Below are 15,476 nucleotides of genomic sequence, written 5' to 3'. Positions count from 1 at the left end.
AAATTTCATCCTACTTTTTCTTTATATCTGCAAAGATAATAAAAATAATTATATAATGGATCTCTAATGATTTAATATCTATGTTTTTGAGTGTCTGTTTCTGTGTATTATTGTTCTTGCTCTCCTTGTCATGGTACCTTTTTTGATGTAAATTGGGTCTGAAGATTTGCTCAAGCCACCTCGGTGGTTAAAGTCTCTTTAGGGCTTTCATCCTTGAATTGTTCAGCAATTGACCTATTTCCTTACAGTGCCATTGGTAGGAGTGAGATGGTGTCTTAGTTACTTTTTGCCTTGCCAAGAAAAAATACCCAACACACAAGGTTAAGGGAAATTTCAATCCATAATTGGCTGGCTGCAAAGTTGGGTGGCCTGGCAGAAAGGCATTCACAACAGAGAAGCAGTTAATAGCTTGACTGGGCAGGAAGAAGGCAGCAAGTAGTAAGCCAGGACCGCAGCAGGCCTGCCTTTTTCTGTCCCTTTTATCCCTTTCAGGCTACCTGTCCTTTGGGTGGTGCCACCCACAGCCAGGGCAGGGCACCCTTAATCCCGGCATCACAAATCCTAATGCAGTCCTCTTTGAAACTCTGCACCTCCACATGGGGCTTTGGGCGCGGGGGGCGCATCTAGATACAAACCATAACAGATGAAGAGAATTATTTCTAATCCCTCCTTTTTAAAGGTGTGGCCTTCTGGGGGGAAACAATGAAAGATCTTATTTTTTCCCTGCCTTGAGTTTTGTTTTCTGTTTCTACTTACCCTGACAGGTCTACAAATAAAACCTGAAAATTGTCTAATTGACAAATATCCAAAAGCATCTCCCAAACTCAGTGCACTTCACAGAGCTCTTGCTTCACTTGGGTTTTCACCTGTTTTTTCCATACTTTTTGTTATACTTTTAATATTTTAAAGTATACTTTTAATATTTTAAAGTAATAAGAAGATGTTCTTATACTTCATCAAATAGTATTTTCAGTGTGTAGGCTGGTCTGAATCCTGTAGGCTCTGATATTTTCCTAGACTATAATCTATACATAAAATGTTTTCTTTTATCTGCTCTGTCTCTCAAATATCTTGTTAACTTTCAAATCTCAGTTAAGGTATCATCTTCCTCATAAAGACTTCTTTGAACAAATGCTTCTTCGAAGGTACACTAGATTGTTCTTTTATTGTAGTTGGTCAAAACATAAATATTGCTTTATTGTGTGATTGTTTTGCATTCCTGTTTGTCTTTTCTGAATTGAGTAGAAATTCTTTGAGGGCAAGAAAAACAACAGACTTGGGCTGGGGATTTAGCTCAGCAGCAAAGGCAAAAGTGTTTGCCTGGCAAATGAGAGGTTGTGAGTTCGATCCCTGGTACCAAAACAACAACAAAACCAAACTTTATTTGTATTCCCAGGGTTTATTAGAATGGCTAACATATGAAGCCCTTAATAGATGTTATGCCAAATGAATGAATAAATGCAAGAATGCAGGTATAATTTCCTGTAGGACTGTACTCTTTGAGAACTTACATATTTTGTGTTTATGTTCCAGGATCCTAGAGTTTAGTACAGTTTCAGTCACATAGGAGGCTAATAATTATTGTGAGAAGGACTTTTTTTGTAAACCTGGAGTTGATATATGCTCAGGGAAAGAATGACTAGTACATTATACAGAGTAGGTGACACAGATAGCTTAATTCATTGAGTGAAATGTTAGTGATGGTGATGTGATGGTGATAGATGATGGTGACAGATAGAACTGCTGCGAGTTCCTCCAGGGACACAGTTTGTTTTCCATCCAAAAGAAGCAAATCTGGAATGTTTGGGAATTGATAGTTTTTCAGAGATCTTGGCTAGAAAGGTAGATGGAGAGATGAGGCAGAGTTGAACCAATTCTGAAGTAGAACATCTAGTTTCTGTTGGTTCTAGGTCCAGCAGATTATCTACATATACATCTATCTATAGATTTATGAAAGGAGAACTGGCTCACACAAATCTGAAGGCTGAGAAGTCTCACATCACATCATATCTAAAAGCCTTAGAATCAAGAAATCTAACAGTGAGACTGTTAGTCTAAGGCCAAAGGTCTCTGAATCTGGGGCTACACTAGTGTAGTTCCAGAGTAACTGGAGAAGCTGGAGTCCTCATGTCCAAGAGCAGGTGAAAGATATTCAAAATCCAGGAGAGAAGGAGGGAGGACAGAGGAAGGAAGGCAGGAGAGGAGAAAGGGAAGGAAAGAGAGAAAGGAAAGGAGAAAATCTTTTCTACTGTGTTTTAGTTTTACCCAAGTCCCCAGCCAATTAGATGGCACTTGTCCCCATGGAGGGCTGATATTCCTCACACAGTCCACAGACTCAAACACCACTCTCTCCTAGCAACACCTTCCCAGGCACACAGAAGTTTATGCTTCACTAGCTCTCTAGGTATTAACTTAAACCAGTCAAATTGATTCATCAAAGCCATCACAGTGGTGCTCAGTGGAACAGCTGTGGGGGGTTTTGAGCCTGGCCCAAAAAAGCTTCTCCTTCTGGTAAGGCCAATTTTTCTTAGCTTTTTCGTTGAGGACTAAATGCATAGGCAGGATATTAGTTTTCTGGTGATGCACTAAAAAATATTTGTTTACCTATTAAGTACAAAAAGCAAGCATTTGTCTACTTCCCAAGTTTTCAGCTCTTCCTGCTCCTCATGTGGTAAAAAGCTGAACATTCTAGGAATTGGATTTAATAGAGGGTCTTTGTTTTGCAAATATCCAAGGGGAAAATTACAGTTTGCTGGGCATTTAGAGATTAGAGTTTGTCAATGGCATCACAGTTATAACCTAAGCATGATGACTACAGTTTAGGATTTATTCTCCAGTGACTCTTCTGTGTGAACACAGGCATAGCATCACTTACCCTGTAATAGATGAAGTACCATGAGGATATAGTGTTTTAATTTCCTGACTTCTACCACCTGTAGAATTGGTTTAAATCAACACATAGATGAAAGTTGTACCAACTGGATTTGTTTTATCCATATGTAGTTAAAGTGAAAGAATCACCAAAACAAAGTATTTTATTACTTCTGTTCTGTTTACAGGTTCTTTCCCGTGTTTTCTTTAGGCTGTCCCAGTTACTCTGCACACAGCAGAACCTATCAGTGGCTTATTGTGAATGGGTTTGCACAGGGTGGCCAGGCTGTTCTGACCATTTTCCCATGGAAAGCTCTGCCAGGCCTATGGTACCCTGGTGCTTAAAGTCTACTTTTAGAGGTGGCCTCCCCTTAGGCAGTCATTCTGAAGAGCCTTTCAAGAACCTGAAATGTTGCCATTGGAGCATTTCCCAGAAGGAAATTGAACCACAATTTTTTTGAAGTGCAGGGAACTCTCTACCAGGAGTATGTCATGTGTCTAGACATATTCTGATGTGTTTTTCATTATAATAATGCAATAATGTGGACTGTACCAAATGATAGAGTAAATTCATTAAGATTGTTTTCATGTCTATTTCTTTCACAATACTCAGCTAAAGGGACACAATGAATTACCTGAGTGTGGCATCTGCCTCCTTTTTTTTTTCCTCTTTGTACCTGATTAATGTTTTCTCTTTCCCTATCATTTCCCCCTCATTTTGTTCTAAACAAGATAGAAAAGTAAGAGTTTATCAATTCTGCTGTGTCCCATAGTTGATTAGAGAGGGGAATAAAAAATCACCCCTGGACTGACTAATAGAGAACTAGGGAATTACTAATAAATCAGCAGTTGTATAAGGGGGAGAATGAAACTTAACTAAGGAAATTGGGACCTCTGCTGCCATGAAGAAAATAAATGAGACAATGTAGAGTCATTATAAGAAAACTGGGTGGTCTACAAGAAAGAGAGCAAATTGTTCAGACTGACATTTGAAGAATCAGCCTGAATGTTGTTGCTTGAGACTAGTTGCTGCTTTTTTTTTTTCTTCTTTTGGTGTCATAACAAAATGTGCTTTATTTGTGGAACACTTGACCACCAGTTGTCAAGGAAGGCTCTGAAATATAGGAGGATTTAACTTCCTAGTCTCAGAGGTGTGCTTCTTCTTTAGAATGCCAACTTCAAGGGCCCTTACCTTAAGACTGTCCCTGGAATCCCAGCTGTATTGTCCGTGACCCAGCAGGGATCAGAGGACACCTGCAGGAGGAAGGTGTTCCTTGTGAGAGGGGTGGTTCCTGGATATCTACTACCCACCACCAGCCTCACTTTATAGAGAGAAGTGGGAAGCACAGCTTTCTGGGGCCCACAAATCTCCTAGGTCAGGCTGTTCTCTGCCTCTGGGTTTTTGTTGCTATTGTCTTAACCTACTGAACTTCCTGACTTGTCAGTTCTCCCCTGCTTTACCTCGGGGATCCTTTTCCTTCTCCTCACCTTGTCTGCCTTCCTGAATTCTACTTTCTGATTTTATTTCTGATCACAAATAACCATGTTTGCCTGTGTAGTTGTTTCCCAATATCTAAATGTAAGGGACTCGGAGCCTCTATTCCAAGGTTGCAAGTTTGGGCCATGAGCCAAATCTGACCTGTAGTTATGTTTCATTGGCATATCTGGGCTTTGTTTGCATTGTATTTCAGAAATTGAATCAATTAGTTACATTTTAAAAATTTGGGAAGATTTCACATTAAAATCTGAACTAACTTCCCATGAAAAACTGAAAGATTGGTCAGCTAACATATAGGCAAGTTTTTCAGCTTCTGCCTGTAGTTCACAGTCATTTTCACCCTTCCCTGCTTCTCTTCTGGTTACCTTAACTGTAAATATTTTTAAGGGTAGAATATCTTACTCATTTCAGGTTACTCTAGCAAAGTACCATAGAGTGGGTGGTTCATAAACAATAGAATTTGTTTCTTAACATTCTAGAAGATGGGAATATGCTATCAGAATGCCAGGATGTTTGTTCTAGTGAGGGATCTTTTTCAGAAAAAAGACTGGAGCATTTTCTGGGGCTTCTTTTATAAAGGCACTAGTCCTAATCGCAAGAGCTCCATTCTTCTTACCTAAAGTAGCTCCCAAAGACCCCACCTCCAAATAGCAGCCCTTTGGGAGCTAGAAATTCAACATATGAATCTTGAGAGGACACAGACATTCAGTTCATAACAGAGGTACTTTAGAAATAATTCCTTACTTATCCTCATGTTTATACTTTAAAAAAATCATGTCTTTCAGTCTTATTAGCTAGCCAGCTGACCTTAATAGCTCTTGAACAAGTGACCATTAGAGTAGACCTAAGTAGATTTTGGCTCCGGGCTTAGGTCTAGAACTGCTGCTTGACGATTCTTTAGTTTTTCCTGTACCTAATCCACTGTCTTTACCTGGCTGTTGTAGACTAGTTGATAACTATTCCCTGGAGTAGCATGTTTGAAAGATGACGTTCTGGATGCCAGAGAATATCATGCAGGTTTCTGATTTTGCTTGGCAAGACTATGAGATTTTCAGTATAGAAGATGATGTTTGTGGACATTTTCCCTGATAGTTAAACACTCAAAAATGTGTTCTTTATATTTTGTGCTACTGCTGCTGTTGTTGTTTTTCACCATTTCCAAATGAAATTAAAGCTATTAAAAATCTAACCCTACTTCATATGACTCAATATATCATCTGCAGACCCTGGTTGGAAACAATATGCTCTGTCAGAGAAGGATGGAGAATATTCTGAGGGATAGCATATCATTGTATCATAAAGAAAAGTGATCGTTATAACTAACCACTGCATAACAGTTGATAGTACAAATTCTGCAAGCAGAATCTTGAATTAATATTTTTTATGCACTGTCTGGCTGAGTATAACCTTGGAATAATTACTTGATCTTATACAAAAGTAAATGGGGCCCAATCCTTACCGCCAAAAAAAGCTTAGGGTGTAGTATATGAAAAGATGCTTATATAATAGATGTACTCACAGATGGTTCAGCCTAGAATAGTGTCCAGGAATAAAGGGAATTCTACCAAGTGGGGGCAGGGAAGGCTTCATGGAGGTATTCAACACTTCTTGGGGGAAAAATTTTGAGGAAGTAGAAAGAGATTGCCATCAACTCAGATCCATTCATGTTCATCTGGTCTAAGATTGTAAGGCCAAGCAGCTCTCTAAAGAGCAGACCAATGACTGTAGTCAGTTTGTGCGTTCCTTAAAGTAGAAAGGGACTGGTATCCTAAGCCAGCTATCAACTTCTGCAAAAACTTGACCAGAGATATTACAAGACACCCCAAACATTTTGCTACTGCTATCAATCTTAAAGTCCTAAAATTCACTCTGTATTTCAGATATTGTAAAAATGCCTATAAGAACATCAACCCTCTAAACTAGATAATGCTCCTTCCTATCAAAGACAGAGCAGAATGCATGTACCCTAAAACTGGAAGAGGCCCTAGACATCGTCTGGTTTAACACCTTCTTCAAACAGCCAAGAACATTAAGCCCCATAGAGAAAAAAATAAACTTTATAAAATAATCGATCATTATATCTGAAAGTCCTCACCCAAAAGAAATATTGAGATGCTTTCATTATTTCATATTGTTGGAAGTAGCTTAAAACAAATGTTGATATTCAAAGTCTTTTGCTAACAATTGTGTATATAATTGTAAAAGGGCTGTATCTTTACCATCTTAAACTCTACGTAGGAGTGAAGAGCCTCCTAATGGTAGAAGAGATACTATAAAAGCTTTATTTTCATTCCTAAATGCCTGGGATTTAGCATGTTTGTTGAATTGATTTGACTGAATTATATGCATATTTTAGTAAATGTAGAGAATAATTTGCTGTTAGTATGCTTCATTTGTTTTTCAAGTTATTCAATAAAAATTTGAGAGTTTTGGATGAATAGATTGAGATTTTCTTATTGAGCCTGCGGATGTGCTAGCTATAGGATCTCATGAACACATTGTGAATTCACAGTTGCCTGGGTTTGAACATTGCTGTGTGGGTAGAAATTGCCAACAACAAAAATGCAAACTGTTCTGGGCACTGTTGAGTTTAAGGTCCATCTTTGAAATGAGTGTGGGAATTAGGGTTCTAGATATTAACTTGTTAAGATGTTAGTGTTCTATGCACCTATTGTTAAAATGGAAAAGGTATTGCTAAAATGGGAAGAGAGAGAAGGTATACATTGACAAGATAGAGCTCTGTATATAAGAATAAAATCTGTTATCAAAGGTAAACTGATTTGTATGAAAACTAAAGTTAACAAAATAAAAAGTGATATGACTGTAAGTCATCTGTGAGAATAGGATTGATTTACTGCCAATTATACATAAATATCACTAGAATTAGTCAATGTTATAAACATTTTATTTTTAAATGATTGCTATATTTTATTGTCGCTGAATGTCTGTCAATTTAACTGGAGGAATTTCACAAAATTTTTAGATCCAGTAAGTTTTTGGCTGAGAATATACAAAGGGAGCTAGAAAAAAAAAATCAAAAGAAATGATGGACATTTTCGATTTAAAACAACTTATCTTTTTTGGTAACTCAACTTACTAACATTTTGAATTTAAATTTATTATAAGTTGATTGGCAGTGGTGTGTGGGGGGGAGACTGTATAAATGACAAGAAATTCACGATCCACCTAGAACACTGTTTTAGGTTCTAGCTGTCACTGTATCATAAATGAAAACAAGCCAATTTTTTTTTTTTAAAGAGCTGGGATTAAGAATGTTAAGACTGCAAAGGCTAAAAATAGGGAGTCCATGACTAAGAGGTTATTGCACATTGTACACATATTTGAATGTACTAAATAAATCTAAGTGGAAGAAAATAGTCGTGCATTCCTTTACATATAATGGAAAAAATGTAAAGGAGTAACATTTTACCTTAAATCTCAAGTAAAAAATAGTTAAAAGTTTGTGGGCTTATCTAAAATGACTTTTTAAGCATAAAATTAATAAACTTCAATTCTCAGTTTGTGCTAATTCATTGAATGCTTCGAGGAAGGGAATGTGACTATTTTGAAATGTTCCTAATCTTTATGAATCCAGGGTTAAAATCAGTACCGTGTCCAGATAAAGATTTTCGGAAGTTTGTATAAGAGAAAGAAAAACCTGATGGTTTGGAAAGGTGTGATGGATACGGATGAATGCTTGCCCTTCTTATGTGAAAATAAATTATCTTTCAGTGTTGACTTGGCTGCAGACTCCAAGTCTGCATGTAGTTGGAGGTCAGTGCACAGCAGGGTGGCCAGAATATAAGGAAGAAAACTGTGTGGACCTGGTGGGAAAGGGAGTGAGTCATTTCATAGACCTGTGCATGTGTAAATTATGGAGGCATGTGCATATGTTTGTATCATTTTATGGATATATAGAGATTGGGTATATTATTTTAGGAATTTATAATACTTGTGAAATTTCAGTGCCTTAACTTGAGCTGTTAGCTAGCATTTGGAAGAAGAGAGAGAGATAGGAATCTTTATCTCCGGTTTACAGTTCTGAATTGTCTATCAGTACCTTCATGGTGATGATCGAAAGGCAAGGCTTAGGTCAGATTGTCATCTACAAAGCCTGCCCCTTTCTTTGCCAGCATAGAGGTCTCAGGGAAGTTGGACTTCCATGCATGGCAGCTCACCTTACCCGAAAGGATGTTTCAAAAGGCACAGGTAGAAATGGAAGGCTTCCAAGTCTTAAAAAGTTGTAAGGTCTCACTTCTGCATTCTTTGGTAAAGCAAGCCACTAAATCCAGCCTAGCTTCAAGGGAGAGGAAATAATTCTCCATCTTTTATTAGGTGGAGTAGTAAACATTTGTGACCACATCCTCCTTCAGGCTGGTCTCGATCATGAAGTATTTACGTATCTACCCAATAAAAAATAGTTGTATAGTTAGCTTGTTTCCCAGTCACCCCCAAAGTCTCATCTCACTGTGGCACTTGAAATGTAATACTCATTCTTTAAATCAATTCCAGATGAGAATGAAATTTCTTGTGTCCCATTTCTCAGGTGTCCCATTTCCCAGAACAGTTCTTTTTACTCTAAAGGCCTGTAAATTAGAGACAAATTTATCTATCATCTTTTGTTCCTCTCCTTCCTCCTCTGACAAAAACAGAAAGCAGTGACAAAAACATAAAAAAGCCCAGCTGTAACTACCATCACAAGAGGATAAAACAGAAGGTACACAGCCGGCAAGACCTGTGGCAATTCTGAATCCCACCTGGGCAGTTGTTTGATTTGGGCTCCTTTTCATTCCCTGGAAATGTTTCTTCATGACTCTTGGTCTTGTCCCTTGAGCCTTTGTTTGTTTTTAACTCTCTGAGTCATCTCTTGTCTTTCTTCTTCCCACGTATGCAGTGAAATAACTTCTACCTTTGGAAATTTGACATACAAATTCCTTTTTTCCTTTTCAGTGGTCATTTTGACTTTTAGATTGTTACGTATACTTTATGTAATGATTTTGATCGGCTTCCCGTGTATCAAATTATAATGTACAAAAGCCACATCTATATTTTACTTTGAAAACACTCCTTTTCAAACTTGAGCTGAATGTCTCGGTACTATGGAATCACGATGAAAATTCATAGAAACCTATTATCTAGATAAAAGGGCCCCCTCCCCAAGATTGTTGTCCATTTGTCTAGCAGTGATGTCCAGAAGTTACACCTGTATAATTCTTAGACATTGTATTGGATATATCTTTATTTTATTTTGAAGTTAGAACCAAAGGAGTTTGGAGCTTCACTTGAACCCTTTTCTGTCTATCTTTAATCTTTACATGCGTTGCTTCTCAGGCTACAGATTTGATCTTTGTCCTAAAGTGACTTATAATTTTGAGAATATTTTGCAGGGAGAGATTGAAGATGATCCAGAATTTTATTTACACCTAGAAAATCCTGGATCTTTTTATTTCCTAAGTTCTGGTAAAAACCCAAGCAATTATTTTTAAAGTTAATTTCTCTTCTACTTTCCAAATTCCCAAAGGCCACGTCCTGTCAAACTTCCCACCACTATGTAAGGTCCTCGTTTTCCTCATCCTCTGGCAGCATTTGCCCCATAGTCTTTATCAACAGTCTTCTCAGAGCCTTTGCCTTTCACTGCCAGGTTCCTTCAAGCTCTTCCAGCTCCTGGCCACCACCCAGTCCCAATTCCAATGCTGCATTTTCAGGTTTTCATTACTGCAGACTTCTATTTCCAGTTACAAAATTTTGTTTGAGTTTTCTACTTAACATACAATAATTTACTTCTATGTATAAGAACTTAGAACAAAAAGACATTTGACTGTATCACATGATTCTGTAGGTCAGAAATTTGGGCAGGGCTCACCTGGGTGATTTTTTCATGCCATGTAACCTCAGTTGTGGTCACTTGTTGATATTCAGCTACAGGAAGCTGTTTTGAGAGACGGCTTTACTTGCATGATGACTTGATGAATATGACTGAAAAGCAAGCATTAGTTCAATTATCAGCAATCATTGTCTTAAAAGGGCAATTTAGGTTTTCCAATGAGAGAACCAGATGGAAGTTACAAGGCTTATTATGACTTAGGCTTTGAGGTAATTTTCATAATATTACTTCTGTGTTCTTTTGCTCAAATAATGTCAAGTTAGCCCATATCAAGAATGAAATAGTTTTCACTTTTCAGTGGGAGCCATAGCAAAGAATTTGTGGCTATCTTTATCACACTTGTTCTAAGATGACTTTTTAAAAAAGTATTATAAATTCATTGTTTTCAGTACACTGATTTTCTTGCCTCCATTGCAACTATTTTTTATTTTTATTATGTGGTGCAGTTCATAATGTTTGCATTCATTGTGGGGAGTTGGCGTATGCACATAATCATTTTAATTCTTTTGCATCCCTTTCTCTTTCTCTTCCTACCCCCTCCTTCCAGCTTTTTTCTCTTGGTCCCCTACCTTTTGCAAGAGATCTATTTCCTGTTTCTACTTATTTTATTTTTTTTACTGATGCTCAAGTTATATTTTGCTAGTTGGAATCTCTAGTTGACTTCTGAATAGTTTGATAAGACTCTGGTAGCATTTGATAGCTTCCTTTTATATGATATGACAAAATGATTCAGACATTATCTTTCATTTATCCAAATGTCCTGATAACTTAATAGTATTTTTGGGGGGGTGCTGGGAATCGAACTTAGAACCTCACGCCTGCCAGACACATGTTATGCTGCTGAGCTATATCCCCGGCCAGAGAATATTATTTTGAGTTGCCAAATTGGAGGTGAAAATCAAAATGATTATGAAAATGCATCATAAAATTATTTTTGTGTAAAAGGTAGTTATAGTCACTTTACCTTAGCCAGAACATACATTTATTCTTTCCTCTTTGATCTTCTTTTTAAATCTTCATTTGATCTTGTTTCTATAACTACATTTAATGCTCATCACCAACTGATATCCCTTTAGTCGTTTTGATTTCTTGAAACTTGTTCTCTAATAGATTTCTCTGGATAAACTCACAGAAACATAGCTTATGCATTTTTACATGTACGTAATTTACATTTACGGTACATTGGTGGCTTTCATACCAAAAGTCAGAAATTACACAAAATCCTTAGTTTTCATTTTCTTTCCTTGAGTAATCTAAATATGTTATTCCATTTTCATAGGACATAATGTACTGCTATTGAAAAACTTAGTAATAATTTAATTTTATTCCTATTATATGTCACTCAGATTTATTTTTCTGATATGCAAAAGGAATTTTTCTATCTCAAGTAAAGAGACACATGTATTGACATGCAGTTTTTCCTATGTAATTAATAAAGTGATATATTGAAAAAAATCTCAAGAGGATTGTGCTTTCAGAAGTTTTTTATGTGTATATTTACACATTTTATAATGGTTCAACAAATTTGAAGAACAAATAGCCTCATGTGTATAACTTCATTTCAAATAGAACAAAATAAACATACAGAAATAGAACTCTTTTAAAAGAAATACATTTCACATTTGAAAGGAAAATTTTAAAACGTTAATTCCAAAATTGCTTCATAAATTTCTTTTTCCTTCTCTTGAAGTGTCAGAGTCAGTGGTATAGAGTTGGGTGGGTCCAGGAACTTAGTTTTAAAATATTCTTCAGGTGGCTTTAATGCACAGTCAATTTGGAATCACTGGCCTAAAGTTTACCCTATCAGTAATTTTTTTAAAATAAGGAGCAAAGGTTTATTTTGACTCACGGTTTGGAGTCTTCAGTCTAAGACTAGGTAAATCATTGCTGTGGGCTCTTGATGGTAGTGCCAGATGGCAATAGGGAGCACATGTGTGGCGGACTATCTGTTTGTCTTCGTCATTTGCTCCATTGCTGGCCCATAATACCTGACACCCACAACTCACAGGAAGAGAGTTATTTCATACTGTCAATTTGTGAATGTTCTCTAACTCTGTATCTTTATCAAGTTAATATAATGTACAAAAAAGGAAAAACTCTTGCATCCTTAGAGTGATCCCATTTCTTTTAGTTCTTTATCTAAATGCTTTCAGAACTGTACTTTAGTGCCATAAGAATTAGCTTTCATTGTATTATGGGGACTATTTTAAGCATATAAATTGCCTTTTGAATGTGGCAGCAACGATTTTGTGTTTAATTCAAATAATGGTTTTAACCTAAGAGTCAAACACAAAGTGATATAAAGCGAACTTCCTTTTATGCTGCATTTCCCAGAGTGTGCTGGAATCTTTTAGGTCCACTCGACTCCTTCCAGCTTCTCTGCACCCTTGAGGGCTGACCTCATGACTGCTGAGTGGACTGTCTTGCTCTCTGACCTTTAGTTGAATTCAAGGAAGCCTTTTTGAGAGATCAGGCAACAGGGAAGAGTATGAGGTTGGAGAACCTGACCACTGTCTCCCTCTCAGTCTGGTCATAGTGTTTTGATTGTACTCATGGAATAAACAACTCCCATCATTCAGCTTTTTCTATACAACTATCCTTACCCTCTCAGGTTGAGGAACGATAGCTGTGCTGCTCATTTCAGGGTACTGAAGTAGAGATGCTCTTCAATTTGCAGTGGAGTTATATCCTGATAAAACCATATATGTTGAAAGTGCATTTCATATACGTTTCTACCAAGCCTCATAATTTAACCTAGCCTAATTTAAATGTTCAGAACACTTAGTTAAGCCTTTAGTTAGACCCCCCCAGATCAAACACAGTGCTTAAACTCATGTAATTTATTGCATACCTGTATTCAAAAAATGGTAAATGAATAAACTATAAAGTCTCAGTTGTTGCCCTCTGTGATCTTGTGCTGACTAGAAGTTGTATTTTGCTGCCGATGTCCAGCATTGTGACAGAAGATTCATAGTCTGTCTTTTAGGCTGCGAATCAATCAAAATCAATATTTGAGGTATGGTTTTCTACTGAATATGTATAGTCTTTGTAAATAGATCATCAAGTTGAACCTCCTTAAATCGGGGACCATCCTTGCTGGTTGCCTTAAGCATTACTTACTATTCATAAATAACATTTTTATTAAATTGCTATTATCCAGCTATGCCATCTGCTTCTTATGCATTCTGACAGAAATTCATAGCCAAGGAGTTCAGTCTAGGTTTTTAACCAATTCTTAAAGGAAAAGCCCTTTGTAAATGATAGGCCATTTTTCCCATTGTCTTGGAGCTAGGGAATGAATTCTTTCCTGTTCTTCACCAAAGCAGGTGCATTCATCAGTCATATTTCTTTGGCAATTCCCCAAACTAGCCATGCATCAGATACAGTATTTTTGCTTCCCCACTTCCCTCGGGTAGTATTCGATAGCAGGTATTTTGAGATTAAGGACTCTAAAGTACTTCTTCAGATCGCCATTTTTAAATGTGTATATGAGGTGTGTAGATTTATGGAGTAGGAATAAAACAGCGGATAATAGACAAAGTGCTTTTCCTCATGGTGTATATACTAGAAGAGGTTCCCAATTTTAAAGAAATAAACAAATATAAAGAAAGTAATTTAAGGTAGTGTGGAAGCCATTGAAAAAATAGTGAAGACTGACAAACAGGGCTTATGGAAATAGTTATTTTAGAGAAAGATGAAGGCTATTCTGTGATATTGCCTGAAATAAGATCAATATATTTAGAAAATCAGATACATAGATGGCAAGCTTGAGTTTTTTGGTGGGGAGGAAGTTAGGAAATCTAACACTGATTTATCAGAGAGTTAAACTTTCAGGCTTTTCACTATTAGAGTCTGCAAGCTAAGCTTTTCACAGAAAGTACCTTGGATGTGGGAAGTACTTGGTTGCCACTCTAAAGTGTTACATTGCTGAGAATTAATGATTTTGCGTTGGAAGCTGTGGAGAATGGACCAGATAAATCATCCATTTTTTACCTAAGTGAATGAATTCTTATAAAGCTTCCTGTTCTTCAAGACCCAGATAGCTATTAGAATATGTGGTACGTTTTGCTGTACTAGAGAAAAGGTCACTTTGAGCTGACGATATAGATGATTGCAAGGCACCCTGCATTCTTGGCAAGCAGAGCAAGAACCTTTCAGCCTCCAAATTCCCTCTTGGAAGGAGGGGTTTTGTATAGTACAAAGACAGCTTAGCTGTTTGTGTGCTGACCAATTGCATGAGTTGACCTTGAAGTTCGTTAATGTATTCATGACTGCACATGAAAGATATGTAGAATACATAAATCCTCACTGTGGTATAAATAGTGATGCATACTATAACAATGTTTGGTCAATGATGGACACATCCACAAGAGCATTCTCATAAGATTTACTGTTCAGTGATGTAGATATATTAATATGGCTATGTATACTCTATACGCTACTGTAATGACAGACTCCTTTAGTGACACATTTCTCAGAAATTATCCCAGTTTTTAAGCAATGAATGCTTTTAGACACACACATAGGCTCATACCTTGCCCACACCTTTCCTACTATCTATGGACATTATTTTTTGAAAAATTTCATTTAAAGTACACATATTTTTGCACTAATACAAATTGCATAGAAATAATTGCACAGAATATAAATTGTTCTGACCAAACTTCACATTGCAGGCAAAATAACCCTGCCCAGTAGTCCCAGAAGCAGTCATTGTTATTTAACTTCATATGTAACCAATCAATGATGTTATCTTAGAAATATGAAAAATTACATTAGTGTAATGTTTTCCAGTTTTATGAAAGGAACGCTATCCTGTACTGTGTTTATAACTAGACGTATATGTATTATAGTCTGTAATTGTGCTGTCTAGTATAGTAACCATAGGCTGTGTGGAACTATTGAGTACTGGATTTGTACTGACTCAAATTCAAATCAAATGTAAAATGTCTTTTTGATAATTTTTATAGATTACTTGTTGACATGATTATATTTTTGATATATTGGATTAAATAACATATGCTATAAAAATTATATTTATCTGTTTTTTAGCGTGGCTACCTGAAAGTTAAAAATTACATATAAGACTCATGTGTGGCTTTTATTATGTTTCCATTATATACACTAGTCTAAAGTATTTTAATTATTATTTTAATAATTCTTTGGTGTGTTGTTCTTGATCTGTGCTGGCTCTCAAACATTTTACATTCATGATTTTTTTTT

General features: G+C 36.6%; 1 protein-coding gene across 2 annotated transcripts in view; it reads left to right on the top strand.

The window, feature by feature from the left end:
* The window catches only part of Slc25a21 (solute carrier family 25 member 21), a 464,613-nt gene that overhangs the window by 88,478 nt on the left and 360,659 nt on the right, over positions 1-15,476 (top strand). The gene's annotated exons all lie outside the window — the stretch shown is intronic.

This window comes from Cavia porcellus, unplaced genomic scaffold (genome assembly GCF_034190915.1).
Source record: "Cavia porcellus strain 051 isolate PalLab524CR breed Dunkin Hartley unplaced genomic scaffold, mCavPor4.1 scaffold_1, whole genome shotgun sequence".
NCBI classification, from domain to species: domain Eukaryota; kingdom Metazoa; phylum Chordata; class Mammalia; order Rodentia; family Caviidae; genus Cavia; species Cavia porcellus.
Note: the sequence above shows the minus strand (reverse complement) of the source record. Positions and strands in the feature narration are given on the sequence as shown.